The sequence below is a fragment of the Oryctolagus cuniculus genome, chromosome 11 (genome assembly GCF_964237555.1).
Source record: "Oryctolagus cuniculus chromosome 11, mOryCun1.1, whole genome shotgun sequence".
Taxonomy (NCBI): Eukaryota; Metazoa; Chordata; class Mammalia; order Lagomorpha; family Leporidae; genus Oryctolagus; species Oryctolagus cuniculus.
The window spans coordinates 102,421,321-102,435,562 of NC_091442.1; the positions used below are offsets into that span (position 1 = coordinate 102,421,321).

The 14,242-nt window shown below is 39.2% G+C and overlaps 1 protein-coding gene across 23 annotated transcripts in view; it reads right to left on the reverse strand.

Moving 5' to 3' along the window:
- The window catches only part of ANKS1B (ankyrin repeat and sterile alpha motif domain containing 1B), a 1,216,905-nt gene that overhangs the window by 712,648 nt on the left and 490,015 nt on the right, over positions 1-14,242 (reverse strand). The window lies entirely within an intron of this gene.

Genomic DNA, 14,242 nt, shown 5'->3' on the forward strand with positions numbered 1-14,242 from the left:
CAAAACAGTTGGGGCTGGGCAGGGATAGCCTGAGGGTTAGGCTAGCATTGGGCCATGGCCAGTCAAAGCTGGTACCAAGAATGCCATCCAGGCCTCCCACATGGGTGTCAAGAAACTGAGCCATCACCATTGCTTCCCAGCATCTGCATTAGGAGAAACCTGTGCTAGAAACTGGACTAGGAACTGAACCCAGGTATTCTGATGCTGGATGCAGACATCTGAACCACTAGGCTAAACACCTGCCTCCCGATATCTTTTAACTAATTTGTAAGTTAATATTTGGAAGCCCCCTCATATACATACATGGACATGTATACATATTATCATATAATTAAATCCTATTTCAAAAAATCATTTATATTTTTAATATTCTGTATTATATTCAAACATGAACATTTTTAATCCAATTCTCTTTTTTGTGGTAGCTAATATATAGAGTACAAAAAAGTAATGTATATGAGTGGAATTGACAGAGATTTGATTATTGTTTATAGCCCTTATCCATACTCCTGAGGAACAGTGTTTTTCTATTTACTACTTTTCAATTTCTTTATTTAGTGAAGGATTAAGCTTGTGATTATAAAGTAAATTGGGTGGCTGGCACTGTGGCGTAGTGGGTAAAGTCACTGTCTGCAGTGATGGCATCCCATATGGGCACCGGTTTGAGACCTGGCTGCTCCACTTCCGAACCAGCTCTCTGCTATGACATGAGAAACAGTAGGAGATGGCCCAAATCTTTGGGCCTCTGCACCTACATGGGAGACCTGGAAGAAGATCCTGGCTCCTGGCTTTGGATCAGCCCAGCTCTGGCCATTGTAGCCATTCAGGGAGTGAACCAGCAGACAGAAGATGGTGCATGCTCGCTCGCTCTCTCTCTCTCTCTCTCTCTCTTTCTCTCTCTCTGCCTTTTCCTCTCTGTAACTCTGATTTTTGAGTAATAAATCTTTTTGAGAAAAAGTAAATTGAAAGTATGTTGTCACAAAAATTAAAAGAAAAAAAAGAAGGACTGATGTGGAGGATGGGAGCTACAGAGGAAGGTAGGGAGAGTGGAAAGTAGCATTATCTTCCTAGAACTATGTATATGAAATACATTAAATCTGTTGCCTCTAAAAAAAAAAAATGTTGTGGGCTGGTACTGTGTTCCAGTGGGTTAAGCCACCACCTGCAATGTCAGCGTCCCATATGAAATGCCGGTCGGAGTTCAGGTCCCAGCTGCTCACTCTACTTTACATCCAGCTCCCTGCTAATGTGCATGGAAAAGCAGCTGAAGGTGGCCTAAGTGTTTGGAACCTGCCACCTATGTGGGAGACCAAAATGGAGTTCCAGGTTCCTGGCTTCAGCCTAGACTGGCCCTGGGCATTGTGGCCATGTGGGAAGTGAACCAGCAGAGGGAAGCCCTCTCCTATCTCTCTCCCTTTCTGTAACTCTTTCTAATAAATTTTAAAGGTCTTTTTAAAAAACAGCACTGCAATGAGTACATTTTACGGATTTCTCCTTTCTCAGCATTTTGATGGTACAGGAGATAAATTACTGGACACAAAGAGTACAAATGTTTTTTCAAGACTTCGATTCACATTACTAAGAAGATTTATAGAAACATGTCCACATCAATCTTTGAGACCTTCAGTCTGCACTGTTATCACCATGCCTTTACTATACATTTCTCAAGCATATTTTCATTAAGAAAAAAGTTTTTAGTTATTTTTAGGGTAAAAGTTATAACTGCTTTTTCATTTCTTTAATAGTCGATGCTGTTACTCATTTCACCTTTAATTTATTAGTTATTCATCTTTCTTGAGTCACCTATTCATATTCTCTGCTGTTTAGTGATGGACATGTTACTCTTCTTTATGGTCTTGTAAGAGTCTTTTGCATATCAAATGATTATCAATTTGCTTATCTCTATCTTTTTTGTTAACTGATTTCTATTTTAATTAAGTCATTTTATGCAAAGCCACTTTTAATTTTATATAATCAAGTCTATTTAACTTTTCCTTTGAAATTACTTTCACAGCTTTTATGTTTAGTAAATAGTAGTTCTCTAAAATTAAGCTTGAAATATTGACAGTCTGCATTTCTATCTTTTCATACATTTTGTTAGTTAATATAGAAATGACTGCTGAACAAATCATTTGTAACTGTTGTGACAGAAAAGAGAGAGGATGTATAAGCATGAAAAGGTAAGAAAACACCTCTCAGAGTTGTTATTAATCACTGTCAATACTTCATTAGAGTGGATTGCCTAATGTCTGTTTATATAATTTAGCTTATTTTAAACAGTACTTTCCAGGGCCAGTGCTGTGGTGCAGTAGACTAAGCTTCAACCTGTAGCACCAGCATCCCCTTGGGTGCAGATTCTTGTCCTGGCTGCTCCTCTTCTGATCCAACTGGGAAAGCACTGGAAGATGGCCCAAGTGCTTGGATCCCTGCACCCACCAGGAAGAAACTCCTGGCTTCTGGCTTCAGATAGGCCCAGCTCCAGTTGTAGCAGCCATTTGGGGAGTAAACCAGCAGATGAAAGACTTTTCTCTCTCTCCTGTTCTCTGCCTGTAATTCTACCTCTCAAGTAAATAAATAAAAACCTTTAAAAAATAAAAAGCACTTTCCTTCACATATTGTCACTACCTTAACGATCCTCTTAATTTATTATTTCATGTTTAGTATAATTGCAATTATTAGGTAGATATTCAATTGTGTAGATATCTTTGTTACAATTCCTATGGAATCCAATAGAAAATATAAAACAGTTTTTAGAGTATCTTTCGGACTGTCAAGAAATATTAGAGAGAAAAATAATCTCAATTAAAACAGTAATACGGTTTAGTACTTGACTTGATTCAATTTACTACTTACAGCTTGCTCTCTCATAGACCTCTTCTAAGAATTTATGTCAAATTGCACTCAATATAATGTTTTCCAAATTCCTAACAGGGATCACTTTTCAGTTAAAATTTAAACACCTAAGAATAATTGTGTGTTAATTACAGAGTTCAACCAATGGTACTAGAACAAAAAAAAATACTAAAATGGATAAAGTATTACATTGTATATCAACCATCAGGACAAGAGCTGATCAAGTCACTGTTTCTCATAGTGTCCATTTTACTTCAACAAGTTTCCCCTTTGGTGCTCAGTTAGTTGTCCCCAGTCAGGAAGAACATATGATATTTGTCCCTTTGGGACTGGCTTAATTCACTCAGCATGATGTTTTCCAAATTCCTCCATCTTGTTGCAAATGACTGGATTTTGTTGTTTTTGACTGCTGTATAGTTCTCCTTGATAGGTGACAACTAACTGAGCACCAAAAAGGAAACCTGTTAAAGTGAAATGAACACTATGAGAAACGGTGACTTGATCAGCCCTCACCCTGACTGTTGATGAGCAGCTTAATATGTTATCCCTCTTAGTATTTTTTTTTTGTTTGTTCTACTTAATACTTTTGGTTGAACACTGTAATCAATACACAATTCTTCTTAAGTGCTGAAACTTAACTGAAAAGTGATCACTGTTAAATATAAGAGTGGGCATAAGAGAGGGAAGAGATGTGCAATTCGGGACATGCTCAAGCTGACTTACCTCAAACGGTAGACTTAGAAACATACCAGGGGATTCGAATTCAATCCCATCGAGGTGGCATGTACCAATGCCATCTCACTAGTCCCAGTGATCAATTTCTGTTCATAATTGATCGTAATGATAGGACTAAGAACCAAAGGGATCACATAAACAAGAATAATGTCTGCAAATACTAGCTGATAGAATCAAAAAGGGAGAGAATGATCCAACATGGGAAGTGAGATACACAGCAGACCCATAGAATGGCAGATGTCCTAAACAGCACTCTGGCCTCAGAATCAGCCCTTAAGGCATGCAGATCCAGCTGAAATGCCCATGAGAGTATTTCAGGCATGGAAAGCCAAGGCACTCTGGGGGGTGGGGGGGAAACCTAAATGAAAGATCTCCACGAGTGAGATCCCAGTGGAAAGAACGGGTCATCAAAGAAGGAGGTACCTTTCTCTGAAGGGAGGAGAGAACTTCCACTTTGACCATGGCCTTGTCTAAATATGATCAGAGTCAGTGAACTCAGGGGGCTTCCATAGCCTTGGCAGCTCATGACAAGAGCCTAGGGTGATTACTGAGGCCATAAACAAGAGTGTCAATTTGTTAAATCAACAACAGGAGTCACGGTGCACTTACTCCTCATGTAGGATCTTTGTCCTTAGTGTGCTGTACATTGAGATTTAATGCTATAACTAGTACTCAAACAGTATTTTTCACTTTATGTTTCTGTGTGGGAGCAAACTGTTGAAATCTTTACTTAATGTATGCTAAACTGATCTTCTGTATATAAAGAGAAATTAAAATGAATCTTGATGTGAATGGAAGGGGAGAGGGAGTGGATAAGGGGAGGGTTGCGGGTTGGAGGGACGTTATGGGGGGGAAGCCATTGTAATCCATATTCTGTACTTTGGAAATTTATATTCATTAAATAAAAGTTAAAAAAAAGAAAAAAAAAGAAAAGTGTAGTTTGAGAAACATTTGGGAAACAGAATTGGCATGCATTGGTGACTAACTAGATAGGGAAGGAAGGAAAGGGATAATCCGAGATTACTCAAATTTCATCAAGATTATTACATAATTCATTAATATAAGGGAGGGAAAACAGATTTTTTTTTAGAGGAAGATGATGATTTTGGTATCTAACATTAATTGTAGTTTGTAATTTCCAGCTTCCTAACAATTCAGGTTACTCAAATGAGATACATGTTACTATCTGATGGTTAGGCTGGATTTCTGTTCTCTGGCCTCATGTTTCAATAAAAATAAAAATTTTTAAAAAGTTTATTTATTTATTTGGCAGGCAGAGTGGACAGTGAGAGAGAGAGAGACAGAGAGAAAGGTCTTCCTTTTGCCGTTGGTTCACCCTCCAATGGCCGCCACGGCAGGCGCACTGCAGCCGGCGCCCACGCTGATCCGATGGCAGGAGCCAGGTGCTTCTCCTGGTCTCCTATGCGGGTGCAGGGCCCAAGGACCTGGGCCATCCTCCACTGCACTCCCGGGCCACAGCAGAGAGCTGGTCTGGAAGAGGGGCAACCGGGACAGAGTCCGGTGCCCCAACCGGGACTAGAACCCCGGGTGCTGGTGCCACAGGCAGAGGATTAGCCTATTGAGCCGCGGCGCCGGCCTAAAAAGTTTATTTTTTAAGATTGATTTATTTATTTGAAAATCAAAGTTACAGAGAAGGAGAAACAGAGAGAGAGAGAGACAGACAGAGAGAGAGAGAAATCTTCAGTTGGCTGGTTCTCCCCCCTTGGTGGCCACAACAGCCAGGGCTTGACCAGGCCTAAGCCAGGAGCTTAATCTGTGTCTCCCACAAAGGTTTCAGGGACCCAAGCACTTGGATCATCTTCCACTGCTTTCCCTAGTGCACTAGCAGGGAGCTGGAATGGAAGTGGGGCAGCTGGGACATGAACCAGCACCCATATGGAATGCCAGTGTCACAGGCTGTGTCTTAACTGCTGTGCCATAACACCAGCCCAAAGAATAACATTCTTGATCCATTCTGCATTCAGTCTCCCCACAGGACTTAGGTACTCCACTGCAAAATAACGGGGGCACCAACTAAGCATGCTCCTCACTGCCTGTACTGGTTTTCTCTCAAGAATCAGCATGTTGGCATAGGGAGTACATTCTCTGCTCTTTTGTGGTAAAAATCACCTCGCAAGTTGTCTAATTAAGCCCGTGACTGGTTGGGGTGTTTGTATAATTTGAGGGTGAAGTTACAACAAGCACAATTTACCATATATTTGGAGTCATCTATCAGTTCTATCAGTAATAATAAAAATTACATTTGTTTCTGCTTTGTCCAACTGTTGTATACCATCTTTGAATACAGGAGAGAAAGAAAGCAATGTGGTTAATTTGTCTCCTAAACCCAAACAAGTGTGCAGTTCTCACTGTGTGCAATATAGTGCTTAAAATTACTGTTGAATCCAATCAATGTAAAATATGATGATGCTAAAATAATATTGTCTTACGGGGGGGAATATAATCTTTCCAATTACCCATTTTTCATCTGAAGGTATTTAATAATATTAATTTAGAGCTTGAGTTTCAACATGGCCAAATATACCGTATACTTATTTTACCTTTTCTCATACAAAAATAGAAATTATAATGGCCCTATCTCTATGGTTGCTCACTGCTGTACATCATACTAAATGACACACTTATTGTTAAGTCAGCATGCTTCTTTTCTCAGTAGTATGGATTTGTGCAAAATGAGTGGAAAAATCAAATCAGAATGGAATTTTTAGGGTCAGCTATAAAAAAGGTATGAAATGCCCTAGGTCATGTTTCCCAAATTGTGTTTTGTGGGTCACTAGTTGTGAAATATATTAATGGGTTTCCAGGCATAGTAGTAGGAGATGGTTCTGAAAAATCTTTTACTGGAGAAAAGTGTTTAACCCTGTATTTCGCCAATATATCTGAACATGGGAATCTTTTTTATTTCTTTACCAACAACATGATTCATAGAATCAGAAGTTTACAGGCATCCAAACATTCTGATTAAGAGGAGGTTGGGCCGAGGCTGTGGCTCACTAGGCTAATCCTCCCCCTGTGGTGCCGGCACCCCAGGTTCTAGTCCCGGTTGGGGCACTGGATTCTGTCCCTGTTGCTCCTCTTCCAGTTCAGCTCTCTGCTGTGGCCCAGGAAGGCAGTGGAGGATGGCCCAAGTGCTTGGGCCCTGCACCTGCATATATATATAGAAGGGGGGGGAGGTTGGACTATCTGCTTGAGACTTCCTGGTTTATTGGAATGTCCTATGGTAAATTTAGCATCACATAATATCAAAAGACAGTAAATGACTTGTTTGTACTCAGTCCCTGGACTGTATATCTGCTGCTTTACCTATGTGATTCTTATTCAAATATAAAACTCATTTTGAGCATCCCCTATCTAGGATACTATTCATTTCTTTTGCCAAGTCATATTGTTACTTAATTCAAACAATAGTCACTAAATGACAATGCTGTTCTAGCTTCTGGGGTTAAGTATTTAATAAGATAGATAGAAGGAAGGGAAGGAAAGGGAATGAGAAAGGACCAAAAAGAGAGCAAGAGAATGAGAGAGAGAGCAAGAGAGAGTGAGAGCGAGAGAGCGAGAGAGAGAGGAAAAAGGAGAGAAAGAAAGAAGGGAAGGCGGGAAGGGTCCTATTCTCATGGGTTGGACTCAAATTGGGAAAAATAAAATAATGTATAATGCTAATTGAGGAGTGAAAAATGCTATAAAGGAAAACAGCATCTAAGACAGAAAGTAAAGTGGTAGCTACTTTATACTCAAAGGTTGAAGAAGGTAACATTCGAATAAGGAATTGAAGGAATGATGTTAATGAGCCATGTTAGGTCCTGGGGGAAGGGCATTCAGACAAATCAATAAGTTTAAAGTGAAGGCTGATGCTGTCTGGTTTATGTGAGCTAAGTGGGAAAATGGCATGGTTAGAGGAAAATGAACTACATGGATAATGGAAGCTGGGTTAAAATGTTAAAGATCATCAAATAATATAGGGTATTTTAACCTCTACTGTGAGTGAGAGGGGAAGACATTGGAAAGTTGAGCAGGAGGGATATGTTGTCTGATTTATATGCCTGAATGCTGAGATGCAAAATGTTGATAAAAGCAAAGTGTCCAATGCCAGAACACAAAGTAGGATTTTTCAAAAGTCCAGTCTGGTAAGAGATGCTAATAGCTTATGTAAGTGATAAATGAGAGCAAATGATTTATACCTAAAGATAATCAATTTTAAAACTTTTGGTCTCAAGATCCTTTCATAGCCTTAAAAATTAATGAAAATAGACAAGCATGGTGGCACAGCACCTTAACCCTCCACTTGGAATGCCCACATCCCACACTGGAGTGCCTGGGTTTGAATCCCACCTCTGCTTTTAATCTAGCCTCCTACTGAAGCATATGCTGGGAGCAGATGATGGTTCAAGTACTTGAGTCCCTGCCACCTACATAGGAGACCTGCATGGAATTTCTGGCTCCTGACTACTGGAGGCATTTAAAGAGTGAATCAGTCCATGGAAGATTGATATCTCTCTCTTTCTCTGCCTTTCAATTAAAATAATAAACATTTAAAAATCATTAAAACATTGAAGAGTTTTGGTTCATGAAGATCATATGGGTGAAATGGATTATTTTTCCATTCAATTATTGCTTATAGTCATTGTCTAAAGTCCCATTAAACTAGGGGATTTTTGCTTTTTTCACTTGCAAAACTTCTTATTCAGTGAAGTAGTAAGCCTTTTACTATAATATAAATTTAAAATATGTTATCTCAAAACTATAAAAAATGACAGAAAAAAGGTAGAAGAAAGGGGAGTGGTAGGGAGAGAGGAGGAGGAAAGTAGGGAGGGAGGAAGGGAATATCTTTTTATGTTCTTATAATTGTATCTATAAATTATATTGAATCTGTTAAAAACTAATTATAAATTAAAATTTAAAAAATCCAAAATATAAATATATATAATATCAAAATATAAATATATATATAAAATATCAAAACTGTGCTATCACATTCTATATAGTTTCTGGAAAACATCATTCTTGTGCAAATGAAAGTGGGAAAAAGGCAGAATGTCTTTGTACTATTATGAAAATAGTTACAACCTCACAGATTTTGTGAAAGGGTCTTAGAGACTGCCAAGAATCCATATCACACATTGAAAACTGCTAGTCTAGAGGATTTTCTGATGGATTGGATGTGGTGGATGAGAGAAAGAAAGGACTCAAAGATGTGGTCAAATTTTTAGAATGAACTACCATTAACTAAAATAAAATGCTTGGTGCCACACATGTTACATCCCACTGAGATTTAGAGTAGCCTGCTGGATATGAACCTGAAGTTGAGGGAAGCGGTCAGGGCTAGAGTAATACATTTAGGAGTAATTAGGAGTAATTTAAAGCTCTGAAATTAGAGGAGACCATATAAGGAATCACTATAGATTGAGAAGAGGTAAGGTCTGAGGTTGATCCCTGGGGGTATTCAATCAATGAACTGTATCAGGAAAATTCCAATAGTTATCTATTCAGAGAATAGTCTCCCTCAGTTGTTAGAGACTGTTTTAGAGTAGAATCCATATCTTAGTCTTTTCCATATTAAAATCACCACTTAAGATACCCAGTAAATGGGAAGCACTCTGAATGAATATATAAATCATTACTGAATGAATATATAAATCAATAATGTGTGCTATGATATTTTCATAGCTATATTCCATAATTTCAGGACAGCTAATATCAGAAAGTTGAGAGGAATAGCTTTAGAGTGATATATTAGGGATTCTATTTGCTACAGCTTGGATATTAGTCTGAGCGTCCCTCAAAGGTCCGTGTGTTAAAGGCTAGGAGGTGGTGGAAGATTTCATAGATGGGACCAAGAATAGGTCATTGGGAGCATGTCCTCAGAAGGAAGCTATGCGAGTGTTGTTACAAAATCCAGTTTCAGCCCAATCTCTCTCTTTGCTTCCTGGTTAGTCATGTGGTCCTTCTACATACACACTTCCTGTTTCTTGCCATTAATGTCCTGTGATGCCTCTGGACTCTGCCAGTAACCAGTAAGAATGCTATCACTCGAGTCTAAAGACCTACCAGATCTTCGTTTGTAAAACTCTGAAATTGTGAGCCAAATAACCATCTCTAATGTTAGGCTGCCTAAGGTGTTTCATTACAATTATAGAGTCAACAAATACACTATTCATTGTGTGGTTAAATAGGTTCTCTTGAATTTAGAGACAGGTATTTGGAGACATTTAACTTCACCCAGCACAAGTCAAAACAAGTGACCTAATGGGAGAGATGAGATTAGATTTCAAATTCTAGGCTCCACTGTTTATTTATTAAAGATTTGTTTACTAATTTGAAAAGCAGAGTTACAAGGGTGGAGGGAGAGAGAGAGAGAAAGAGAGAGAGACTGATCGATCTTCCATCTGCTGGTATACTCCCCAAATGGCCACAACAATGGAGCTAAGCTAGGCTGAAGCTAGGAGACAGGATCTTCTTCCAGGTCTCCCACATGTTTGCAGGGGCCCAGGCATTGGGCCACCCTCTACTGCTTTCAAAGGTGCATTAGCAGGGAAATCAATCAAAAGTGGAGCAGCTAGGACTTGAACTGGCACCCATATGGGATGCCAGCACTGCAGGCCATAGCTTCATACCACTGCACCACAGCTCCAGCCCTGACTTAATATATTTAAAGCATAATGCTAGCTCTACTTTCTGGACATCTTATTTTTCATGGAACTTTTTTCTCAGAAATCTTTTTCACTTATGCATTTTCATTCAGGCTATCAACCTATAGGAAAAGACATGCCAAAGAATGGCATCCACTCACATTTTTACACATATGGAAAAAAATCTGAATAACACAAAATAAAAACATAATATTAATAGTTTGCTGTCAATGGTAATTTGTGCACAAAATAGAAAGTTGTACTTCCTGCTTAGGAAAGGTGAAAAAAATTGTTTGACATGTACGAAGAGTCAATAACCAGTATTTTCCTATATTTCTGTTGGACAAATCCAGCCAAGATTTCATCAATTAATGAGAAATGAAGATGAGCAATACTCTACTAACAGGTGATTGATATTCCACTATGTGGATTTGATATGGCTTCATTGTTCATGTCTCCTCAGAATTCATGTTGAAACATAACCATCAATGCAACAGCATTAAAAGGCTGGGCCTTCAGGGAGTGAGTGATTAGATCATGAGGGTGGGCTCCTGTTGAGTAGGATTGGATGCCTGTAGAAGCAGGCTCGGCAGAGGGAGTTGGTCCCCTTTGCTCTTCTGTCTTCTCCATGAGAGGGCAGAGCGTTCTTCCCTGCTGCAGGATACAGCATCAAGGCACCATCTTGAAATCAGAGAGCAGTCCTCACCAGACAGTCAGAACTTCCAGAACCTCACAGTCTCCAGGATTGTGAAAAAATGGATTTCCGTTCTTTATAAATTACCCAGTACCAAGTATTTTGTTGGGGCTACACAAATGGACTAAGAGGACTGGTGGTGATTTTAATCATTGGTTTGTAGAAATGTAGTTCATGGGGGATTCTCTTTGGAGCCTGGTGTTTCCCTCCCCTGATTAGGTCAGTCCAACTGAAACTGCAAAACTGACCTTCACTGGCTCCTCTCATATCCCAAATTACATGGGTTTATACTCCTATGGCTCTCTGATTCAGATGCTTCTGAGAAATAAATGGTAGAGTTAGGGATTACCCAATATTTTGCTAACATCATCTTAGATTCAAATGATTAATAGAATGTAAAAGGCTCCTAAATACATTTCCTAAAAGCTGAAGTTGCCATCATCAAAGCCGTGTATGATTGAGACAGAAAGAATGAGAATATTACATCTCAAAGGTCTTAAATCAACTGTAGGAAAACATGATTCAATCACTATGATGACAAGTTGGGTCACCATAGGTATTTACAATTTACAAAGCATTGTGGCTCATTTTATCTGGTTTGAACCTTCCTATATTCCTGAGAAGTAGGCAAGGCAAATACCGTCCTCACTTCATTGATAAATTGAGGGTTAGAAAGGTTACATAGAAGGTATGTGACAAAGCGTGATTAGAATTTAATTCCTATAAAAAGGAATCTATCCAGTGAAATTTTGTATATACTTCATTATTTTCACAGGCCATCTGTATGGCCTATCCAAGAATATCAGATTAAAAATACAATCTTTGGGGCTGCTGCTGTGGCATAGTAGGTTAAGCCTTTGCCTGTGGCACTGGCATCACATATGGATGTTTGTGTCTCGGCTGATCCTCTTCTGATCCGGCCCTCTGCTAATGATCTGGGAAAGCAGAAGATGACCCAAGTGCTTGGGCCCCTGCATGCACCTGGGAGACCTGAAAGAAGCTTCTGTCTCTTGGCTTTGGATCAGCCCAGCTCCAGCAGCTCAACCATTTGGGGAGTGAACTAGAGATGGAAGATCTTTCTCTCCATCTTTGCCTCTTTGTAACTCTACCTCTCAGAAAGATAGATAGATAGACAGACAGATAGATAGATACAGATAAATAGATAGATAAATCTTTAGAGCAATAAAAAGTAAAAATACAACCTTTCACTTAATGATGGTTCAACTTACAAATTTCAATGTTATAATGATGCAAAAAGTAATACACATTCATTCGAAACTACTTTAAATCTGAATTTGGATCTTATCCCAAGCTAACTGCATGTGGTAGAACACTCTCTTGAGATGCCAGGAAGCAGCACCAAGTCATAGTTCCCAAGACCGTGATCACAAGGGGAAACAACCAGTATTCTACAGTGTGCTGTATTGCTAAACTATGATGTTTGGTAAATTAGATGCATTAAGTGCATTTTTTTTTGAGAGGTAGAGTTACAGACAGTGAGAGAGAGAGAGAGAGAGAGAGAGAGAGAGAGAGAGAAAGGTCTTCCTTCTGTTGGTTCACCCCCAAAATGCCCACTACAGCCAGAGCTACGCTGATCTAAAGCCAGAAGCCAGGTGCTTCCTCCTGGTCTCCCATGCGGGTGCAGGAGCCCAAGCACCTGGGCCATCCTCCACTGCTTTCCCAGGCCACAGCAGAGAGCTGGATGAGAAGTGGAGCAACTGGCACTAGAACCGGCACCCACATGGGATGCCAGTGCCACAGGCAGAGGATTAACCAAGTGAGCCATGGTGCCAGCCTGGGGCTCAGGCATTTCTTAAAATGCTTCCTAGGAAACTTTGTCAGAGACAAACGATTGATAGATCCTACTGACTTCTTTCCCAACATTCTTTCCTCTCCAAATTGTTGTTTCTTTCACTTAAGATTATTTTCATTTATTGTTGCTGTTGTTATCTTTCTGATTTTGACTTTCCTGTCTTATTTAGCTTTTGTTGAAAGTCTCCAAATTCTTCTTTGGTTCTTTTAGGCCACACACTTTGGCTGTCTATGTTTTTGCTCTGATTTCTTTTCCCAGTCTATTTTTCTCCTCTCAAATTTTATCCCTCTGGAATATCAATATACTATCTTGATTATTTTCTCCCTAATGAGCTAGTTTGCATTAACAGACTACTGGAGTTAGGAAATCAGAGCTCTTCCAGTTGGTGGCTATGTAACACTGAGAATATTATTCAATCTCTTTAAGCCTAAGGCCCAATTCATAAAACAAAGAAAAAAAATCTTGTTTGGTATTATTTTTATAAGAGATACATGAAATACATATTCTATAATAGAAATAAATGGCACAATGTTGAATAATAAATATGTTTTAAAGACTATCTTGGGGCCGGCACTGTGGCATAGTGGGTTAATGCCCTGGCCTGAAGCACCAGCATCCCATGTGGGTGCTGGTTTGAGACCTGGCTGCTCCACTTCCTATCCAGCTCCCTGCTGTGTCCTGGGAAAGCAGTGGAGGACGGCCCGAGTCCTTGGGCACCTACACCTGTGTGGGAGACCCAGAAGAAGCTCCTGGCTTCAGATCAGTGCAGCTCTGGCCATTGCAGCTAACTGGGGAGTGAACCATCGGATGGAGGACCCCTCTCTCTCTCTGCGTAACTCTGACTTTCAAATAAATAAATAAATCTTTATTAAAAAAAGACTATCTCTTTGAAGGTCTTTTTATTTCTTATCTGTTTTTGCTACAATCCAATATAATATTCTATCCTCTTTCTCCATTATATGGCTCTATTTTTAACATATCCACTCTAATTTCTAATTTTAAAATTTAGCATATGTATTCTGTAACCCTACAGGGATCACTAAAATATTACTACAGATTTGGTGAGCATTTTCTGGAATCCCAGTTCTAAACTCTCAATAATGGTAGGAAGAGATATTGTGGATTTTTATTAAATCACTTTATTAGTTCATTAAGCACATACATCCAAGGTCCAGCAGAATAACCAAAATATTTATTTCCTTGAGTTATTACCCGAACAAATGGAGTCTATCAAGGGTAAGAGTTCAGGAATAACTCATGTTTCTTCAAATCTGCTGCTCAAGTTTTTCCTACCAGTATTAATAGCAGTCCAACACTTCAGCCACCAGGCTCAAGTCATTAGTCATCTTTCACTCTCTTAGATTTAACCCATCTGTCCACTCTAATACTTTATCCAAAGTGCCTCTTTTATACAGTATTGTGTAAAATGGATAAAAATTATAATGAGTAATGCCAAAAATGCAAAGTTGGATTAACATTCAAAATAAATAATGTAATTTA